Source organism: Aquarana catesbeiana, linkage group LG03, assembly GCF_042186555.1.
Source record: "Aquarana catesbeiana isolate 2022-GZ linkage group LG03, ASM4218655v1, whole genome shotgun sequence".
NCBI classification, from domain to species: Eukaryota; Metazoa; Chordata; class Amphibia; order Anura; family Ranidae; genus Aquarana; species Aquarana catesbeiana.
Genome location: NC_133326.1, coordinates 276,279,125 through 276,302,222, shown reverse-complemented (window position 1 = coordinate 276,302,222; position 23,098 = coordinate 276,279,125). Strand labels below are relative to the sequence as shown.

Here is a 23,098-nt window from a genome sequence, read left to right as displayed (position 1 = left end):
AACATTTGTTCCGACTCCACAACTACTCCAGCAGGCAAGAGATATAAATATAACACAAGCACTTACCCAAGGCCCATATATAGTCTGAGGCTGTGATCAACTCCTCAGCCCCACTGATTTCACAAAGGATTCTGCTCTAAAAGCTGTACAGATATGACATTCTGGTTCTGCATGAGATTGAGGGGAACCTGCTGACACCCATCCCCTAAACCAAAGCAAAAACATCTTCTCTATCGATTAAACATATCAATCCTGGTCTGGAAACGCAAACTTCTGAATTTTTTTTTAAGATATTCATAATCATGAAACCCATCAAAGCCACTAGAGATCAGAAAAAAAAAACAACAAAAAAAAACCTTGCGATTAGTTGCGCACTTAAACACAACAGCACATTCCCTCCATATAGCACAAATATTCAGAATTACTAGATTCCTTATAAATGAAGCACATACCAGCCGTTTGTCACCTTGACATTTTTATAAAGCAGGTCAAACATTTACTAGTACAGCGGAGACAAACATAGCTTCTACATAGTGCTTCCTTTACCATTTATGTCTGAAAGACACTCCTGTGCAAGTTTCCCCAACAAAAAACATGCAAACTGGACTGTCAGTGGGCAGCAGCAGGAAACTTTCCATTTTCTGGCATCATTTATGGCCATTATGCTTGCTTTGTGAATGTGATTACCTTCCTTTAACAAAAAATTGCCCTGCATGTGTCACAAGCTTCTTAAAAGCTACACAAGCAAATGACACTGCATTAAACATGATTCTACAGGCAAATAAATTTTTTTTAAAAACACAAAACATGTTATACTTACCTGCTCTGTGTATGGATTTTACACAGAGCAGCCTCAAGCCTCTTCTCAGGTCACCTGCCAGCACTCCGAGCTCCTTCCCCCACCGAGTGCCCCCTTAGCAAGTTGCTTGCTATGGAGGACTTTGTGCATGCTCATGCCAGAGCCGGCTTTGTGTGTCAATAGGACACACAGAGCATGGCTTGGTCCCGCCCCCTCACTAGCTGTAACTGACCGCAGCAGAAGCCAAAAGGCACCTGCTGCTGTGTCTGAGCCAATGAGAACCTCTGCTCCTGTGCGCATAGCTGGATTGAGATTGGGCTCAGGTAAGTATTTGGGGGGGGCTGGGGGAGAAGCCTCTTGCAGAAGGTTTCTCATCTTAATGCAGATAATGCACTAAGGTTAAAAAAAACTTCTGCCTTTGGAACCACTTTAAACTACAGGTAAATACCATTTAAGGCCCCATTCTAGGGTTGCCACCTCATCCCTTTAAAACCGAACACATGAATTACACAGGTTCTGTGGCTGATTAAGGTGGTAATTAAACTCACTTATTTATTTATTTCAGGTACTTATATAGCGCCGTCAATTTACGCAGCGCTTTACACATATATATATATATATATATATATATATTATACATTCACATCAGTCCCTATACCCTCAAGGAGCTTACAATCTAAGGTCTCTAACTCACATTCATACCTATACTAGGGCCAATTTAGACAGGATCCAATTAACCTACCAGCATGTCTTTGGAGTGTGGGAGGAAACCGGAGTACCCGGAGGAGACCCACGCAGACACAGGGAGAACATGCAAACTCCAGGCAGGTAGTGTCGTGGATGGGATTTGAACCAGCGACCCTTCTTACTGCTAGGCGAGTGTGCTACCCACTACTCCTCTGTGCCGCCCATACTTGGTGCTTTATCTGCATTAAGTTAGCGTCAGAACCTGTGTAATATGTTCCGGTTTAAAGAGATGAGGTGGCAACCCTACCCCATTCACACCTGCAAATGAGGCTGTGTGTGATCAAATCACTCGCACGTTATTCCTCCGTGAGCGATTGCATGCGAGTGGCTGCGATTAGCTGTGGGAGCAGTCAGCACCCCATTGCTTTAAAAAGGAACTTGACTGCACACAGCCCTATTCACAAGTGGGAATGAGGCCTAAGCATTACCATAATCACCACCTGCCAATAAGCAGGATGGGGACCAAAAACAGTATTGCCAGAGGTCACTAAACTGTGCTATCTGGCACAGGAATGCAGATCTTTACAAGAATGTCTGAACTGTACTACCAATATTTCAGCAGGTAAGACAGCAGACAGATATTTAAGCATACATACAGTATATAGTTCAATCTTGTGTTTAGCAGTTTTCCAGAAAGCTAGTTTATAATAGTTCTTTCCATAGTATTTCAATTAGGGTTGGACCAATACTAGTATCAGTACTCCTGCAAATGCACCCATACTTGAAACCGAAACTTTCAGGCTCGGTTCTTTGAGCTGTCAGTGGGTCTCCCCTGTTGACAGCTAAAGTGTTAAAGAATCAATTGGAGCTGTGGAGGAAAAAAAAAAAAAAAAAAAAAAAAAAAAAAAAAAAAAAGCAGCTGGCAATGTTTATTAACAACATTGCTCAGGCACTTAAAAACACTAAAATAAAAAGAAAAACATTGTTTTTTTGTATTTTTCGGTTTCTTCATCTGCAGATCAAAGAGATGAACAAATGTTCCTCTGTTTAACCCCTTAATTAACTCCCTACTCTCCGCCATTTAATGATTATTTTCCTGCTTTTTTTTTTGTTCACGTCTATTTTATAAACGATAAACAATTAAAACTTTTTTTTGTTTGCTTTGTTAGTGAATACGCAAAATTAAAAACAAAAATCAATTTAATTTCATTTGTAAATAAGTTTTCAATGCTTTGTACCACTGCTGACAGCTGAAGTGAAAACAAAAAACAATTGCGCTAGGTATCGGTAATTCATATCGGTGAGTACTTAAAAAAATAAATAAATGGTTTCAGTGTATCCCTAATTTCAATGGTAATTCAGCTTTAAAAAGTGGGCTCTAAACATAAACTGCATAAGGATGTATTTAAAGTAAGGCTGTCATGGGTGAAATATGAACTTTGACTACTGGTACAGGCCCAGAACAAGCATAAAACAAATGAAATGTAGAACTCGTCATCTCTATAATTGTTTACAGCGACAGAATAACAGTTGCAGCCTTATTTATTCATGACAGGTGTACTTTGATATATCTTTAAAGCTGTACTCCAGAGGAATCTTTTTTTTAAACTTAGATTGGGCCAGCTTGGCTACATGTAATTATTCAATACCATGCCATTGTGGTGTGCTGCAACACACAAGCATTAGCAAGGTGCATTGGGGTGGAATTGAAGTGATTTTTAAAGGCTGAAGATTTTGTACCTTCATGCATGGGGAAAAAAAAAAAAAAAAAAACAAACAACTTGTGTGAAGCTCCCCCTAATGCTTACCTGAGCCCGAACTCTATGCAGTGATGTGCAGGAGAGCAACTGCTCTCCCAGTTATCCCCCTCCTCATTGGCTCAGACACAGCAGCGGGAGCTGCTCCTGTCAATCACAGCCAGTGAGGGAGAGCTGAACACGTTGTGTGCGTCAATGGACACAAAGAGCAGGGCTTGGGAGCAAGCAGAAGGAAGGAGCACTGATAAAACATTTTATTTTTTTCTACAAGTCTGCAATAACCTCATCCCTCTGCTGCCAATTCTATTATACCCTACAAGGCTATGCCTTAAATTTGGCTGACATGCCAAGGTTGAGACAGACCAACATTTGTTCAGAGCTGAAAAGAGAAAGCGTTATCAGTTTTTTTTTTTTTTTTCTTTTAATGCTCGGGGCAACGAGTCTAGCACAAGATGAGGGGGGAACACACACACACACACACACACACACACACACACCACACAGACACGACAAAATGATTATTTTTTTTGTCCATATTTCAGACACAAGATGCTCTGACATAACAGAAAACATACTGCACACTTATATTTATAGTACAAATCTTAAGTCAATATAAAAATATTCTATGCATGTACTTGCGTCTTTCTTTACTCATTTTTTAAAATCTGCTAACGATACTACAAAATAAAACCATACTAATAATCCAATAAGTTGTGTCTTCTCCAACTTTATTTTACCATGCTTTCACCACAATAGGAATAGCAGTGTCCCTGAGCCCACCAAGGTTGTGATTTTCATGGTTTATAGAAGAACTCTGGGATGCCCACAAAAAATTGATCAGTAAACTGAACTACATGAAGCATTAAATAAATAGTTAAAAACCTCACCGTTATGGAGAAAAGTCAGGTAGAATATTCATTACTTTTATTTAAAAAACAAAAAAAACAAACAAAAAACACACACACACACCTTCAGCCAAGCCAGGTAGTGCAAAGGCAGAGTGACGTCTCATCCTCCACTCTCTAAACTCATTAGAAACTACAGTTCCCATCATGCAGAGGAAATTGTAGTGAATGTGGACAGGTACACTGAGCCTGCAAATGTTGCCCACTTGTACAGCAAATTGAGCCCCACATTCTCCAGCGTCTCTGGCTTCAACTGAATAGGAAAAAGTTTCCTGGGCATGCGACCTCATTTAGTTATGGATGACAGCCAGAATAGAGAAAAGGAAAGAGCGCACAGGCTCCTGGTACAGCAACCCTTAATTATGTGGTAAAAACAAACAAACAATCAAATGGTTTCACTCAAAGGTCCACTTGTGATAGGCAAATCATCCAGTCCCTGTATATAAAATCGCTGAGCTCCTCTCTATGCCGTCATTGGGGGGGGGGGGGGGGGGGGGGGGGGGACACTTCAGGCGCCTGTTTCAATCCCTTTAGCTGAGCACAAACTCTTGTAGCGCACACACTCATCCCAGTCTGCTAGGCCCAGTCTCACTGGTCTGCCCACTACAGCGAGCAGGGACTGCATCACTGCCTGCTCACTGTACAAAAAAACAACAGCGGGGTGGTGACAAGACTGGTGGCTGAAGAAATACAATACAAAGCAGCCAACGGGCTTACAAAAATGGAAGAGAAGCAAATAACCCCGTAAATTTTAAAAATGCATCTGCTATCTCTCAAACTACAGAGCCAACCTAAAAATACACTACATATTCTAGGAGGGTATAAAAACCGGATTAAAACTGAGTTACATTTTTGCCCAGAGTTCTGCTTTAAGTCCCATAATTTGAAGGACTTCTGTATGAGGGGGAAAAAAGTGCATACCAAAATAAAAGGTGTAGCCTGCATTGCAGAAGTTGCAGTTTGAAGTGCATTGGCTGTTACGGGCAAAAGGCAAAAAAAACAACTTCCTTCCTGTAAACAGACTTTTCTCACCTTAATTTGCTTCCTGGGTTCCTGAAGAAGCACTGGCGACAAAGCATGTACCTTCCAGCTGAGATGGCTACATCACCAGTGCCTTCCAAGGTGTTCTCTCGGAAAACTGCAAAATCTAGTAAGGTCTTGGGGAAAGGCCAAGGATGACCATGCCAGATCTTGTACAGTGCATGTGTGAAATCACAGTGTCATTGGTGGGCAGGCACAGGGAACAAGGAAGGGGAATCCAACCACCAATGACTTTTAAAACTGCAGCAGAGGTTTCCAACAAAACAGCGACAAACCTCTTGGGGGGGGGGGGGGCTGGAACCAAAAACACAAACAACATCATCAACCACCACCACACACACACACACACGGTGGTGTGCAACTATAAAACATTTTGTTTTCCTACTGACAAGTTGTGCTGGCTGTTTAATAATTTGGCGAGGTGGGGGGGGGGGGGGGGGGTGGAGATCTGCTTTAAAGAATAAGGAATGTTAGTGGCATTTCCAGACCTTTATAAATACTTGGTTTTGGACAGAGCAGCCCTGATCCTCCACTTCTTGGGTCCCCCACCTACAGGCCTGACTCCTCTTCTCGGGGTGCCAACATAGGAAACCACTTCCTATTGTGGCAAACCTGCAGGCTCAATCCTGAGTTGCATTGCCTGTGTCTATAACCTGTGCACTGCTTGTGTCTCAGCCCCACCCTCTGCTCTCTCCTCACAGGCTGTGACTGACAGCAGCAGGAGCCAATGCACTTGGCCCAGCACTGGATTGAGATCGGGCTCAGGTAAGTGTAAGGTTTTTTGTATCCTAATGCAGTGGTCATCAACCCTGTCCTCAAGGCCCACTAACAGGCCAGGTTTTATGAATTACCTTGGGAGATGCAGACTAGAATACTGCAATCATTGAGCAGCAAATGATATCACCTGTGATGTATTTCAGTTATCTTGCAAACCTGGCCTGTTAGCCTCGGTTCACACCAGAGGCGGCACGACTTGCAGGTCGCCTCACTGAGGCGACCTGCACACGACTGCCTGGGCGACTTGCAAAACCACTTCTGTATAGAAGTCTATGCAAGTCGCCCCAAGTCGCCCCCAAAGTCGTACAGGAACCTTTTTCTAAGTCGGAGCGACTTGCGTCGCTCCCCTTAGAACGGTTGCATAGCACAGAACGGAGGCCCTGTGTGAACCGAGCCTTAGTGGGCCCTGAGGACAGGGTTGATGACCACTGTCCTAATGCATAGAAAGTAAAAAAACAAAACAAAAAAAACACACCTTTAGCCTTGCAAAAATAAGTTTACAATTGATCGATTATAAAAATGTATTTCTGCTATTTTCAGTCAAAGACAGGAACACATTTAGGCCCAGTTCACACCTATGCATCATAACAAAGGTTTTGATGCTTCAAAAATGCATGTTACTTGGCATAACTAACATTGTTTCCAATGGGTTCAATGATTTACATACATGCATTGTGGCGCGTGAAAATATATGGTTTAGGTACCTTTCCACCCCCATTAGTCAACATGCATAAGTCAATAGGAGTGCATAAAAAAACATTATATTACCCCCCCCCCCCTTTACTTCTTTATTTTGTTTTTATTTCCCCCAGAAAGCACAGCAAGACTAATCTCGCCATAAAAAAAATGTCACGTAAGCACCACCAAGGGGGATATTTAGGCAACAGGGGTGAAGAGGTTATGTAAAGTCTTTATGTGCTGCAAATGCATGGTTACTAAGACCTGACCCTGGCAACGTGTTCTTGTTCTAAGTTATGTTTGGAAAAATGGAAGGCTTCTCACACCTCCCTAGATGCTGAGCGAACATGCATGAAGAAAAAAAATGCACACGCATAGGTGTGAATTCAGTCTTAAAGCTGAAATCCAGATCTATACAAAAAACACCATTTAATACAGTATTTATAGTGGACCTGCACTATAAAAGTAAGATGCAGATCTATAGCACACATCTAGAAATATTAACTGTGTTCCTGTAGGTTTGTTAAGTTGAATTTGTATGCAAGTCAGAACAGGTACATTTTTTTTTTAAGTGTAACTCCAAAAAAACGTAAACATTATTTTTTGGACTGGATAGCATAGGGAAGGGCCAACACACCTGTAACATTTGTTTTATCCGTGTTCTAAATCCCTGTTCAGAAGATTTTGCCTCACTGCCTGTCCCTGTGACAATTGGATTTAAAAAAACTTGGGCTCTCGGGAAACAAAGATTGGTGATAAAACTTCAGTGGAGACACCTTTTTCCCCCCATAATAACTCTTATAGGAGTGAATTTCTGTTCCTAGGGGTAGATTTCTTCTCACTTCCTGTCGTCTCCCTCCATTTGTAAGTAGGAGTCGTTTAAGTCGGATGTTTTTAACCTGGGGACTGCATGCATTTCTCCTGTGTATTTAGTCGTTTGTCTGCAGCTAAGCTTTAACGATACATTTTGAATGTGTACAGTTTTATGTTACATAGCTACAATCATTAACTGTATGGAGACTTATCTTATGCATGCCGTTAAATTTTGTTTGTGTCCCCACAATACACATTTTGCATTACGATTGGTTAGGATGCAGCAAGCTGTCTGGTCACTGAAACTCATCAGAGCTGGAAAGCATGAATCAGTATCACGTGATAAAGCATAACACTTCCTCATTATAAAATCACTGTGGAAAAAAAAAAAAAAAAGTCCAAGCTCAGTCTATAATGCAAGTTGCACCTCTAAACCTCTTACCAATTGACTTTTTCTTATGGATACAGATGAGGAAGCCTTATGCAAGGTACAAGATGTTCTATTACCCCTGGAGAGATGATTCAGTCCCTCTGCTCACATATAGCAGAGAACAATACATTGCACATCAAAACATTCCTTGGGCCTTTCCCTTCCAATGACTGTTCAGGAAGCTCTGTTGCCGACCCACCTTTCCTTCATCCAGAGAGCCTCCTGAGGGAGGTTCTAGCTTTTGTGTGAGAGCAGTATTGCTATAAAGAAAAAAGAGCAGCAAATCTTTTCCCAGTACTGTCTTAGAAGGACCCTCTCCCACCCTACAATGCACACTATTGGAAGTATCAGGGATATTTTGGAGTTTAGCTTACAGGAAAAAAAAAAAAATAAATAATAATAATAATTCGCTCTTCAATCACAAAAGAGGCACCATTAACTCTCTCGCTAAATGAACGTAAAGCTAAAAGCACAAATATAACCAATATATTTACGTGTAAAAAAGACTTTGGCACAATTCATGAAACCCGTGCTTTGCCCAAAAGCAGGTTAAATTGCATTTAATGCTTGAACCAGATTTTATGGACACTTCTTTTAATTTAATTTAAGCAAGACTGTGCTAGGATTATGCATGGTGGAAAATGTACCTCATTAATATCCGTGGACATGTTCTTAGTTTAGTTTAATGAATTACATTTTCAAATCTGAATCTTTTGTGCAAAATAAGTTGTCAAAAATTGTAAAAATGGGTGGGAAACTGAAATACTTTCCAAAGTAGTATCAGGTCCCACTTGTCACCCTCCAACAGAACTAGAAGGCCACACACAGATCTAGGATGATGTTCCAAGACAACAGAATCTTTTAGGCTCAGTTCACATATGCGGTGCAGGAAACAGCGAATCCTGTGCACCAAACTAAAACCACAGGGGGTGTCAAGGATTTACACCAAGGGCATTATTTCCAATACGGCACTGCGAATTGCGCAGTTGTGCGATGCTGTACCCAAATAAAATTTGTATCCCTTACCCACCCCACAAAAAGGAGCCTTCTTTTGGTGGTATATGATCACTTCTGCATTTATTTTTTTCGCGATAAAAATACATATTTTACTTTCTGCTAATATACCCAATAATTTTTTTTTTTTTTTTTAAAGAAAATTCGAGATGATAGAGATTAGAGATATATTTTTTTTTACCATAAACACCCCAATAAGTGTATATTGATTGTTTGCGCAAAAGTTATAGCATCTACAAAATAGGGGAAAGATTTATGGCATTATTATTATTATTTTTTACTAGTAACGGCAGTGATTTTTTGCAGGATTGTGGCGGACAGATCGGACACCTAGATGACATTTGACTTTTTTTTGGGAACCGGTGACATTACATAGATCAATGCTAAAAATATGCACTGACATTGTACTAATGACACTGGCAGGGAAGGGGTTAACACCAGGGGAAATCAAAGGGTTAAAATGTGTTGGGGGGGGGTTACCTGAGAAACACACACACACAGATCCATCTTCCTGCACAGTGGCAAGACAAGATCCTGTGTCATCCCCTGTCAGAACGGAGATCTGCCTTGTTTACAAAGGCAGATCCCAGTTCTGTCTCTGCGGGGAACGAGTGCGGGCAGCCATAGAGTCTGCAGGACCTGCTAATTAGCTCTCCTGCTGGCCAATCGGTGCTCGCAGAACCTTGTGCACGAACCGACGTACACCTACGGCGTTTCGAGCAGCCAAGCCAACCTGCCGCAGTACAACACCTGTGGCTGGTCGGCAAGAGGTTAAGTTAGCGACGTCCACTGATGTGGATGAGAAGGCCTGGCTTACACTCTCTACTCTAATTCATTCCAAGGGTGTTCTATCAGGTTGAAGTCGGGACTGTGTGCAGGCCAGTCAAGTTCCTCCACCCCAAACTCGCTCATCCAGGCCTTTATGGACCTTGCTTTGTGCACAGGAAGGGGCAAAACTGTTTCCACAAAGTTGGGAGCACGAAATTGTCTTGGTATGCTGAGTTAAGAGTTCCCTTCACTGGAACTAAGGGGCCAGGCCCAACCCCTGAAAAACAACCCCACACTACGATCCCCCCTCCACCAAATGATTTGGACCAGTGCACAAAGAAAGGTCCATAAAGACATGGATGTGCGAGTTTGGGGTTGAGAAACTTGATTGGCCTGCACAGTGTCCTGACCTCAACCCAACAGAACACCTTTAGGATGAAGTGGAGCGGAGACCGCGGGCCATGCCTTCTATTGCACATCAGTGCCTGACCTCACAAATGCGTTTCTGGAAGAAGTGTCAAATGTTTCCATAGACACACTCCTAGACGGCCTTCCCAGAAGAGTTGGAGCGGTTATAGCTACAAACAGATCGGACCCAACTGAATATTGAACCCTACAGACTAAGACTGGGATGCCATTAAAGTTTGTGTGTTAGGCTTAATTGGGACGTTTTTACAACCTCTCCTGAACGATTTGACAGATGGTAACCCGTGTTTAAAACGTTTAGCAGCAGCAATGCACATGAGGCCTAAAAGGCAGGAGTCCCAACACACACACACGATATGACCTTTTGTCAACAACCTGTATACCATCTAAATAAGACTGGGAAAGACCGCAGTTCTAGTTATCCAGACACTGCTGCCAACACAGCCAAACAAGAAGATTTCTAGATCAGAGACAGCATCCCCATGTAGTCCAACGCTAAAAATACACTTTGTTTAGCTAGAATTCAACTCTTTTTTTTCTCCTTGAAATAAAGTAGATTTCAAACAAAAACACCATTTTAAGAAAGCAGCCCAACACTAATTATACAGAATAACTCTACAATGCCTGCCAGGCACAAACCACTGGCAGCTGAGAGGATGGAAGCACAACACAAAATAGGACAAAGCTAACAGCATTTATATTTTTAGCATAGCTGCATGACTCCATGTGCTGCACACAGTTCTTTACTTATGATATGAAATGAAGGCGAGTAGAAAGAAACTAATAAGCAACATTCGTAGGAAGAATACAAAATATGGAAATATCACCAGATCAAGCAACACAACATACTATTCAAAACCTCTTCAGTGCTCTAGCAGCAGGGTTCCACGTCTACATCAGCATTCACCAGGGCATGCAAGTGGAGTATGTTTCCCCAAACACGCCACTTTTGCCCAAACACGGCACAGCTCAGATAAACACCCAAAAGCAGAAGCAAAAATTGGTGTTTACACAAGCGTTCAGACACTTGAATTGGCGGCTGTGTGCGGCATCCCAGGCACGGGAAAACACCGGGGATTTTACAGTCGAGGACTTGTAAGAAATGTTAGGGTTTATGAGGCCTAACTGAAATAAAAAAAGTCTGGCAAAAATGTATCATTTTTCTTATGAATTCCCTTACAGAACTCAACCCAGGGCCCCGCGGAGCCCTCTGATGTAGCCCACAAGCTCAAACCTATAGCAAACCACACAGCCTCCTTTGGGTGCATGCCACCCTACTGAATGATTGCTGCTCCTCCATAATCCCAGCTACTGCCATACACATGCCGCTATTGTGGCCAGCCTCCTGCTCTTCTCTTTCACAAAGACACAGGGAGAGGAGCCTTTAGTCAAGTGGATTACATCTAGTGGCATCCATACGGGGGTTCTGAAGGTGGATTCTCAGTGTTGTGTGAGGAGTTTGGAGTTATTCCGCTAGCATGCGAGTGCATTATGTGTCATTTTTATTACTTTGCTTAATAAAAGTAGTTAATTGCACGGCTAGGGCATGCACTTCCCTGGTCTGTTATTGGTTTAGACAGTCCGCAAGCCTTGTTTTGGCAATTCAAGGGATGGTGATCTGGCTACCAACTTCAATACTAGTCACTTTCACCCCCTTCCTACCCACACCAATTTTCAGGTTTCAGCGTTGTCACACTTTGAATGACAAATTGCACAGCCATGCAATACTGTACTCAAATTCAATTTTTATTATTTGAGACAAAAAGCTTTCTTTTGGTAGTATTTAATCATCACTGAGTTTTTATTTTTGGCTAAACAAATAAAAAAAAAAAAAGTGTGAGAGTAAAGGAGTGCTGATAGCCAGCAAGGTTGGTTACATGTGACCGGCTGTGATTGGCCCTTTACCGCAATCAGTGCGTGCCCGTTTCTGGGAAGACATCCATGGAGGCACTCCCAGAACTGGAGAACCGCTCTGTAGCTGTCTTTTAGTTATAGCATGGTAGGAAAGTCGTTAATAAAATGTGATGTGATTTTTGGTGATTAAAATGGAGATTCACCCAAAAAGCCCTCTTTTCCCCCTCTTTAGGAAATGGCACTTTTGACAGGTACCCGCTCCCACTTCTACTCAGAATGCCTAGATGATTTGATCCAAAGTTTTCCTCCTCTTATGAAATGGCCAGTGGATTGGAGATAGCACTCCCAACAAATGACACAGGAGGTCAATCTAGAAGCAATACTCCAGCTGTCAAGAAGAATCAGAAGGAGACCTCATACCCAGGGTGATTTAGACAACAGTAACAAAGAGCAAACTAATAGCTATAGATCATTTTAGTGCCTTTGGCCTTACTGCTCTCGCTAAATAAGTGTATGTATATACTAGTATTGCCTTTTTCCTATGGGGTCACTAAAAACAACAAAATCAGAATCTGTTCCACTCTATTGCATAAAAAAAAAAAAAAAAAGAAGAAGAAGAGGAGAAGAGATGAAGACATCAGTTTTAGCCAGACACTTCAATTTCTGATGTATAGAAAAGCAAATGACAAAGTTTTTTTTTTTTTTTCTTTAAAAATAACAAACATGTTATCCTTACCTGCTCTATGAAATGGTTTTGCACAGGGCAGCCCAGATCCTCCTCTTCTCAGGTCCCTTTTCGGAGCTCCTGGCCCCTCCTTCCTGTAGAGTGCACCCACAGCAAGCAGCTTGCATTGGGGGCACCCGAGCCGTAGCACACACGGAGCTACGGTTCAGCCCCACCCCCCCTCTCTACCCTGATTGGCTAAGTGACTGATTGACAGCAGCGGGAGCCGATGGTGCGACTGCTGTGTCTCAGCCAAGGCACTCGCACACATCGATGGATAGAGATGGGGCTCAGGTAAGTATTTGGGGGGGGGGGGGGCGCCTCTGCTGCACAAAGGTTTATCTTAAGGCATAGAATGCCTGAATGCCTTAAAATTAGAAAAAAAAACAAAAAAAAACAAACCATACTGACTTTACCACCACTTTAAGAAGAGGAAATTATGAGAAATGCTGCAAAATATTTTTACAATTGCAGTATGCAAACCATTTGATACTTAAGTACCAAAACTGGGACAATCATACAGTAGGAAACAGCCTCCTGGAAGATTAAAAACCAAACATCCCTACAGGTGCTCAAACTTACCTTTAGCTGTATTACTCCTGCTCTGACCTGCTGCAGTTCCATTAAAATCCTGGTGCTTCTGGATAATGGAAGAAGTACTAAAAGTTTAGGCACTGTGGTGTGCCTAGCACTGGGTTAGGATGAATTTTGGCTATTTTCATTTTGTAAAGTTGTTGGTGCTATACAAATCCTGTATAATAAGAATAATAGTAAAAATTGACAGGTTTGCTATGAAGAGCAAATCCTTTCATTTGCTAGGACAGACAGTGCTCAAATCTATTTTAAGATCTACCTGCACAGCACCAACAGGGTAATTATGAAAAACAAGGCTTCCCAGCCCTTCAAAACAAAGAGCACTACCTAGGATTTTTCCTTGCTAGAGGGTCCAGAGAAGAGCAAACAAAAAAAAAAAAAAAAGTGTAAGCTGCATTTTTTTTTTTAAATCATGCTATTTAACTGGGAGTTCTGTAACAAATATATCCTCATTTGGCTGAAAAAAGTGGAAATACACTTTAACATCCACCTCCAGGCAATGGGCTCCCCTTTGTTGCTATGGGTTAATGCATTGCATTGATAAAGCAAACCATTCCATTTGAAAAAAATTCTGTACAACAGAATCTAAACAAAAGTGTCTGCATGTATCCTACAACAGTCTTTTAAATGCCCTGGGACAAAACGAATGGGGAATTAACCCCCTTTCCTAGATCAAACGTGTGTGTAAATGCAGGAGGTTTAACCACTTAAAGTCCAAATCTTTTTCTGACACTTGTTTAAGTTAAAATCAATATTTTTTACTAGAAAATTACTTGGAACCCCCAAACATTATATATATTTTAGCAGAGACCCTAGGGAATAAAATGGCAATTGCTGCAATATTTTGTGTCACAATGTATTCGCCCAGTGGTCTTTCAAATGCAATTTTTTGGAAAAAATACACTTCAATAAAAAACAGTAAAGTTAGCCCTTTTTTTTTTTTTTTATTTGATTCAATGTGAAAGATGTTACGCTGCAAGAATCATGAGAGAATCGTGATCTAGCTTTTAAGCAAAAAAAGTTTGTGATTCTCATTTTAGCCAGAATCGTGCAGCTCTACTACCTTGGCTCAAGACCTTTGTGACGTGTCTGTGGAGTCATCATTTTGAGCACATACTGGGGGTGGGATATGCCATTTGAAGTCAAAATCATCGTTATTTTTATATACTTACCATTTCCATTAGCAGCTACTTGTCCCTTGAGCTCCTTTGTCTGCCTGGTTTCCTGATAGAATCCAGGGTGTCCTTAGATTGCGTTGGCCCCACCACCATTGACAGTGTGCTTATTACGCACCTTTGTTATGCTACTATGAATCAATGTTCTTAAAATTATATTTTTGTATTTTTTTGGACACCGTTTTGTTGAGTCTACCGTACTAACCCCCTAAACAAGACAACAGAAGTTAAAACGTGTTTGGATTAATTCCCACAGTCATAACCTAGTTTGGTCTTTGTTGATAGGTATTCATATGTTTTTCAATGTGACAGTCATGTTATGTGGGAAGGGTGTTGTGCCTATACACCTGTTTTCCCACCTTAAAAAAAATAAAAAATATGATGATGCACATGCAAAATTGGCAAACCCCTATTCTACACAGTTATTGGTAAATCTAAAAAAGTAGAGATTGTACAGTCTGATAGTGTGTGTGGTCACCTTCTACAAATAAAAAAAAAAAAGAAGGACGACACATTTATGCTATAGTTAGGTAATGGAGGGGAAAAAAAAAAGTATTTGATCCCCTGCTGACTTTGTACATTTGCCCATAAAGAAATGATCAGTCTATAATTTTAATGGTAGGTTTATTTTAACAGTGAGAGACAGAACAAAACAAAAAAAATGCATTTCAAAAAGTTATAAATATATTTGCATTTCAATGAGTGAAGTATTTGACCCCTTTGCAAACCATGACTGATTGCCAAAAAGGGTTTTGCCACCAAGTACTGAGGTCAGACATTTCTTGTAGTTGGTCACCAGGTTTGCACACATCTCAAGCGGGATTTTGTCCCACTCCTCTTTGCAGATCCTCTCCAAGTCATTAGGGTTTTGAGGCTGACGTTTGATAACTCGAACCTTCAGCTCCCTCCACATATTTTCTATGTGATTAAGGTCTGAAGACTGGCTAGCTCACTCCAGGACCTTAATGTGCATCTTCTTGAGCCACTCCTTTGTTGCCTTGGGTCATTGTCATGCTGGAATACCCATCCACGACCCATTTTCAATGCTCTAGCTGAGGGAAGGCGGTTATAATCCAAGATTTGATGGTACATGGGCCCGTCCATCGTCTCTGATGCGGTGAAGTTGCCCTGTCCCCTGAGCAGAAAAACCATTCCCAAAGCAAATCTGACCACAACGCTTCCACCCAGTTGTCCTCTGAATCATTCAAACGTTCATTAGCAAAACTTCAAACAGGCCTGGATATGTGCTTTTTTTGAGCAGGGTGACCTTGCGGGCATTGCAGGATTTCAGTCCTTCATGGTGTAGTGTGTTACCAATATTTTTCTTTGTGAATATGGTCCCAGCTGCCTTGAGATCATTGACAAGATTTCTCTTGTGTAGTTCTGGGCTGATTCCTCACCGTTCTCATGATCACTGAAACTCCATGAAGTGAGATCTTGCATGGAGCCCCAGACTGAGGGAGAGTGACAGTTATTTTGTGTTTCTTCCATGTGCCAATAATCGCACCAACTGTTGGCACCCTCTCACCAAGCTGCTTGGTGATTGTATTGTAGCCCTTTCCAGCCTAGTATAGATCTACAATCTTGTCCCTTACATCCTTGGACAGCTCTTTGGCCTTGGCCATGGTGGAAAAGATTGGAATCTGATTGACTCTATGGACAGGTGTCTTTTATACAGGTAACAAGCTGAGATTAGGAGCACTCCCTTTGAGAGTGCCCCTAATCCCAGCTCGTTACCTGTATAGAAGACACCTGGGAGCCAGAAATCTTGCCAATTGATAGGGGATCCAATACTTATTTCACTCATTAACATGCACAATTTATAAAACTTTATTGAAATGATTTTTTTCTAATTTTTGTTATTCTGTCTCTAAACCTACCATTTAAAATTATAAACTAATCATTTCTTTGTCAGTGGACAAACGTACAAAATCAGCAGGGGATCAAATACTTCACCCCCCCCCCCCCTCACTGTACCTACAGACTTCAGGGGGAAATGCCTGACCCCCTGGTCACACACACGAGAACTTCCTGTGAATCACAAGTAAAATGATAAATTCTTGCCAAGGCCAGAAATGACATTGTTTCATGCTGGGTTTTGCAGGCTCCATGTAACAGCATGAAAGAGCTGTGCTATACATACACCAAAATTGATATGCTCTATTTATCTTCAAAGGACAACATTCATGTCAATGTGACAAAATAAACATCAGGCACTACAATGCAAAGGAGTTAGAAATTCCTTTGCAGAAGTAGGTCTAAAATGTTGTACATATCTGTAACTGCGGCAAGCATGTAGATAAAGGTATGTACAATTATTTCAATCTATGTTGTGAATGAATGGTATGTACAGGTCTAGGCTAGATATATACATTTGATGTGTGTGCGCGCAAGCTTGTGTCAAGGGAATAGCCATACATTATCACACAGAAATCTCATTTTCAAAAGGGTTAGCCTGCTTATCTAAGTCTGCATACATATCATGGTTTCCCGTGAATTTTAAAGGTTTGTTAGATACAAAAAATTTAAAGAATAGAATTGGAGAAAAAAAAAAAAAAAAACACCACAACATACTGTAGCATGTATTGTGTAATTGACTCAATGCCTTCCCTGAAAAGTCTGCACACAGCTGGAAGACTAAATCAGAGGAATCCCATGCAACAGGAGTATAATGCTTATGTTCCAAATCTCTTCAGGCTGGGTTCACACTGGTACGACATGAGTGTCGTACGACTGTGGATCCGACTTTGCCCTGTGACTTGAAGTCCGACTTCAATGAACGGGGATCAGACTTTGATCCCCAACAATGCAGGCACTTTGTGTCTGGTATGAATCTTTAGGGGGAACTCCACGCCAAATTTGAAAAAAAAAAAAGCCACCACATCACACACGGCATGGGTTCCCCCTCCAAAAGCATACCATGCCGAAAAAACTTACAATAAGGTAAGGGAAGTACGGCTCCGAAGGAGAAGATATCCTGGATCAGTCCCAGCATTCATGGAAAAAGGCTACGAGATACAGATACAGCTACACTTGAAAAAGGAGCGCGCCTGCCCAGTGTGAGCATTGCGCATGCTCTGAAACGTGCTGTGGATCAGTCCTGGTGACGTCACACACCCACGAGCGCCCTGTAAGACCAACGGAGCTTCCATCCAGACCAGCTGCAAGTTTTTCCTTGCGGGGGACCGCGGCCATCCCTTCGGAACTATCTCGCAGCCTTTTGCCATGGACGCTGGGACTGATCCAGGATATCTTCCCCTTCGGAGCCGTACTTCCCTTACCTTATTGTAAGTGTGGATTGCTTGTTTATTGCTACAAATAAATACCTGCACTCAGAGGCGCTTTTTGTTTTTCTTCTCACGTTTACCTAGAGAGCTGACTTCGCTCACCTGGAAAGCCTGCCCTCAGCGCTGGTTCTTATATAAGGACTCTGTTTTCCTACCACAGCTTTTAACTACAGTGGCTAATTGTTATGGACATTTTATAAAATTTCAGCAACTATAGTACTATTTGCATTTTATCCTCAGCTCACTGTATAACTTACAATGTATTACATTGCATGATTATTGGTCCTGTGCGCTGGCACATATGTGTATATATGCCGAAAAAACGGCATGGGGGCCCTCCCCAAAATCCATACCAGAACCTTATCCGAGCACGCACCCCGGAAGTTAAGGAAAGGGGGTGGGGACAAGCGAGCGACCCCCCCCCCCTCCTGAACCATACCAAACCGAATGCCCTCGACATGGGGGGGTGCTTTGTGGCAGGGGGGCCCTTGCGACCCCCCCACCCCAAAGCACCTTGTCCCCATCCTGATGGGGACAAGGGCCTCTTCCCGACAACCCTGGCCGTTGGATGTCGGGGTGGGCAGACAGCTTATTGGAATCTGGAAGCCGTCTTTAACTAGGTGGCCCCCATATTCCAGCCCCCCACCATATGTGAATGAGTAAGGGGTACATTGGGTATGGGTACATTCACAAAAAAAAAAAAAAAAAAAAAAAAAAAAAAAAAAGTGTAACAAAGCACATTACACGTTTTTAAAGTAATTTAAGGCATCTCTTCCGAACTCTTCTACCCTCTCCCGCTCTTCTGCCTCCTCCGCTGACGTCTTCTGCCTATGCCGGTTCTTCTCCGCTGAGGTCTTCTCCCTCTGTCTGCGGTCTTTTACGATATCTTCTCCGCTGTCTTCTCCCTCTGTTCTTCCGATGTTGACTTGATGCCCTCTCCCGCTCTAACGCTGGGTGCGCCACTACGTATATTTGCATGGAGCGGGGTCACTGGGTGGGGTGGCCCCCATAAAACCCATACCAAACTGAAGGGCCTGGTATGCTCTTCGAGGGGGAACCCATGCCGATCTTCCCCTTCAAGATCAGAGCACAAGTCGCTTGCCAAAGTCAGATCAGTAAACATGGCGATCCAACTTAAGTAAAGTAGGATCAAAAGTCGGACCAAAGTAGTGCAGGGAGCATTTTCAAAGTCGGACCAGTTAAGACGGCTCTCCTAGGGAAACATTGATTTGATTTTCACACGTCATGCGACATATGCTCCCAATGTCAGAGCGTTTGTTTACCAGTGTGAACCCGGCTTCACAGATGAAGGGATGCAGCTTATGCTCAGATCAAGCAATTCCATTTAGCAGTTTGTTTGAGAAAGGATATGGTGAACAGTCAACAGGTAAGAATCTGCAAAAATTTTGGCTAAAATATTTGCAATGCATAAACTGTATCTGAAGGAAAAATATGTCATTGTGTAAAATTAAAAACCCATTGCGAAATAACGTTACAAGCATAAAACCTCATCCCCTTTAGTTTCACATGACATAACCACTAGGAACTTTATACTGAGCAACCGCTTTTCACCAGCAGTTAGGAAAGACTTGCGGTCTTCCAACAACAACAGGTTCACAAACTCAGAGCTGCCAAACACCTACAAATATCTTCAGGCTTACCCAAACGTAAGGGGAAAAACACCACCCTCTGCCGCAACAGCTTTCCTAAAATACTCCCAACAATAACAACCTATAAAAAGGTACTGAGCAAAGGAATTTCAACTACCCTGTCCTAGAGAAAGAAATTTGTCTCTAGGCTCCACTCAGATAACCACACCCTGCAAATTCTAAAGCCTGGTTGCTAAACATCCAAAACTAGTACATGGATCTCCCCTGCCAAAAACTGTTTACACAGGGGACAAACCCCCCGAACACTGATCAGCACTCTCCGCCATTGACTGAGTGTGCTGATTGGGAGCCTGTCAGCTGTTAGTTTTCCAGCATGCTTGTCCAACAGAAGCTGGCCAAACACCGTAGAGTGCCATACACACAGGGCCCAACATCAGCTGTTTTTTGTTACCGGACGATGTCTCCCATTCGGCTTAAGTCTGCAATGACAGGGGTGTGTGTGTGTGTGTGTGTGTGAGAGTGTGAGTGTGTGACAGAGTGTGTGACAATAGCTGCAGTCACTCAACCCATACAAAAACAATGATAAGCCGACTATGGCTACACCCATTTGTGATTGTTCGTACAGCCAGTAGATGCCTACATTGATCACCGCAGTTAACTGCTGGCTGTGCAAACAGCTATGTGGCAGAGATTTACCCATCTGAATGTAGCCTGATCCTTCACCCCTTCTAGGCTTAAATACACCTCTCCTTTGCACCCCTGTCGCTCTGTTCAGTGCAGGAAGGCAGAAATACTCTGTACTTCCATGTATGAGGAGAATGTGGCTCATTGCATGTAAAAGTACTGGGCTAATTATTAATGACCCACAGGGAGCCTATAGTCCTGTGTAAGATAGGATTCCGACGAGTCTGCTTACACAGGGCTTTGCTGTCACATTGCAGGGTTCAGAAGACTCCAGGACCATTTACAAAAGCGCAGCTCAGGCTTGCGCACTCTGGAACCGGCAAGGATTCACTGCTAGCTTCCCTTATTTAAAAAGGGTTGTAAACCCTCGTTTTTTTAAAATAAAACACATCACACTTACCTCCACTGTGCAGTTCGTTTTGCACAGAGTGGCCCTGGTCCTCCTCTTCTGGGGTCCCTCAGCGGCGCAGGTGGCTCATCCCCGCATCGAGTGTCCACATTGGAGAAGGCTCTCCTTGGTGGACACCTGTTCGGGCACGCTCCTAAGTCCCGCAACTGTGACTAACACAGAATGCGGGCCCTAGCGCCACGTCATTGGATTTGATTGACAGCAGCGGGAGCCAATGGCTGCGCTGCTATCAATCTATCCAATCAGGACACAAGACACTAAGTAGAGCTGGTGTTCTCGTTGCTGGCCGGAGAAAGATCGGGGTCAGGCAAGTAAAACTGGGGCCGGGGGGTTGCAGCACCACAGAAGGTGAGAAAAACGGAGGGTTTACAACCCCTTAAAGATGCCAGCGCCAGGACCTGACTAAAGAATTTGCTCGGGTAAGGACAGCGCTGGTTACCTGGACAGGCAAGTGTCCTTATATTAAAAGTCAGAAGCTACAGGGTGGGTGAGTATTATTCTGGGGCTGGGCTTTAAAGTGGAAATTCGTAAACTTCCAACATGAAATTTTACCTATAGGCAAGCTTATAATAAAGCTTACCTATAGATAGTGTAAATATCTCCTAAACATGCACCGTTTTAGGAGATATTTAGTGTACATGCAGCCAGCATACAAGGAGCATTTCACCGGCCCCCCAGCAGCATACAAGGAGCATTTCACCGCCACCGCCACCCCCCCCCCCCCAGCAGCATACAAGGAGCATTTCACCGCCGCCAACCCCCCCCCCAGCAGCATACAAGGAGCATTTCACCCCCCCCCCCCAGCAGCATACAAGGAGCATTTCACCGGCCCCCCCAGCAGCATACAAGGAGCATTTCACCGGCCCCCCCAGCAGCATACAAAGAGCATTTCACCGGCCCCCCCAGCAGCATACAGAGAGCATTTCACCGGCCCCCCCAGCAGCATACAGAGAGCATTTCACCGGCCCCCCCAGCAGCATACAAAGAGCATTTCACCGGCCCCCCCAGCAGCATACAAAGAGCATTTCACCGGCCCCCCCAGCAGCATACAAAGAGCATTTCACCGGCCCCCCCAGCAGCATACAAAGAGCATTTCACCGGCCCCCCCAGCAGCATACAAAGAGCATTTCACCGGCCCCCCCAGCAGCATACAAAGAGCATTTCACCGGCCCCCCAGCATACAAGGAGCATTTCAATTTTCACTGTTTGCATTTGTTTTCTAGACTTTATTATTGTTTATTTCATTAATATTACAAAAAAATATTGTCATAGAGTAAGCCCCCGCTCACACCGGTGCGACTTGTCATGTGATTTGACAGCTCCAAATCACATGACAAGTCATACCCCACGTGCCGTGAAGATTATGAAAAAAGTTCTGGCACTACTTTTTACCGATTTTATTGTGACCTGCATTGACTGTTAAATGAAGTTGCAAGCTGTAATGAAATTGGCAGTGCAAAAATCGCACTGTGTGGCTTTGAAATTGTGCTGAAGTAGTGCGAGTCCAAAGCCGCACCAGTGTGAACGGGGGCTAAATGTAAAGTACACATTTATGCCACATTTGTTTATAGTTCAACATAGTGTCCACACCAATGTACTGCGAGCTGTAGATACAGTAATGTAGAAGAGCTGTAGAGACCTGCAATGCAGTTCAAGCTTTAGGCCTCATGCACACTGGATGCAAAAATAAATAAATAATACGACAGCTTTGCAGTGAGTTTAACGTTTTTGCAATAGCGTTTTTTTTTTTTTTAAAGAAAAATTTTTCAATGGTTTAAAAACGTTAAAGAACGCTGGTGAGCCGCGATTAATTGACGTTTATCAGCATTTAAATTTTTAAGCGTTATTTTTGGGGTCAGAAAAACAGCTCCTGAACACGATTTTAGGGCTTTTAGACAACAGCCCATAAACTCCACGGCTGATAAATGTCCATGTGCGCATGGACACATAGGATAACAGAGGGGAGCGTATGGGCAGTTAAAAAAAAAAAAAAAATAAAGCCCAAACACGGCCGTTTGCTTCAGTGTGCATGAAGCCTGAGAAAGGCTGAGAAAACCACCATCAGGCAAAAACTAGTTACTCATATCAAATAACTGTGCCTGCTGGTGTTTTAGCTTTTAAGAAGAAATGTTGTATAATGTCAACATACAAGAAACAGCTGCATAGTATGGGGGAAAACGGAATACGGGATGACTCAATGTGCAAGCTGTTACATTGGTTATATTTTAACAACTGCAAACAGAGCTGTATGCTGGGAACAAGAACAAATATGTTGGCTGTGACCTCCACGGATATTTTAAAATTGGCCACCACAAAGTATGAAGGGCATACATTATCTTCAAAAGAGGTATTGCTTACAATATACTGAATAGAGAAAAACACCTGAAGGCAAACACCAGAGTCATTCACCCTGTACAAAAGCCACAGTTCAGTTACCCCCAGGTTGTGTCATCAATAAAAGATCTGAGAAAAGGCACGTGTTCTCTACAAATGCAATCCTAGTTATGTAGGCAGAATGTACAACTATAAAAAAACAGATCTACAATAGAAATCCTCAGGACGTTCCAGGCCTGATTTTTTTTTTTTTTTTTTTTTTTTTTTAAATTAAGGCCATCAAGTCACTTAAAAGCTAGGCAAACAAGATATAGTAATTGGCTACCAAGTTT

General features: G+C 42.7%; 1 protein-coding gene across 4 annotated transcripts in view; it reads right to left on the bottom strand.

Annotated features, from left to right (window-relative positions):
* RASSF3 (Ras association domain family member 3) overlaps positions 1-23,098 on the bottom strand; it is a 242,160-nt gene that overhangs the window by 21,368 nt on the left and 197,694 nt on the right. The window lies entirely within an intron of this gene.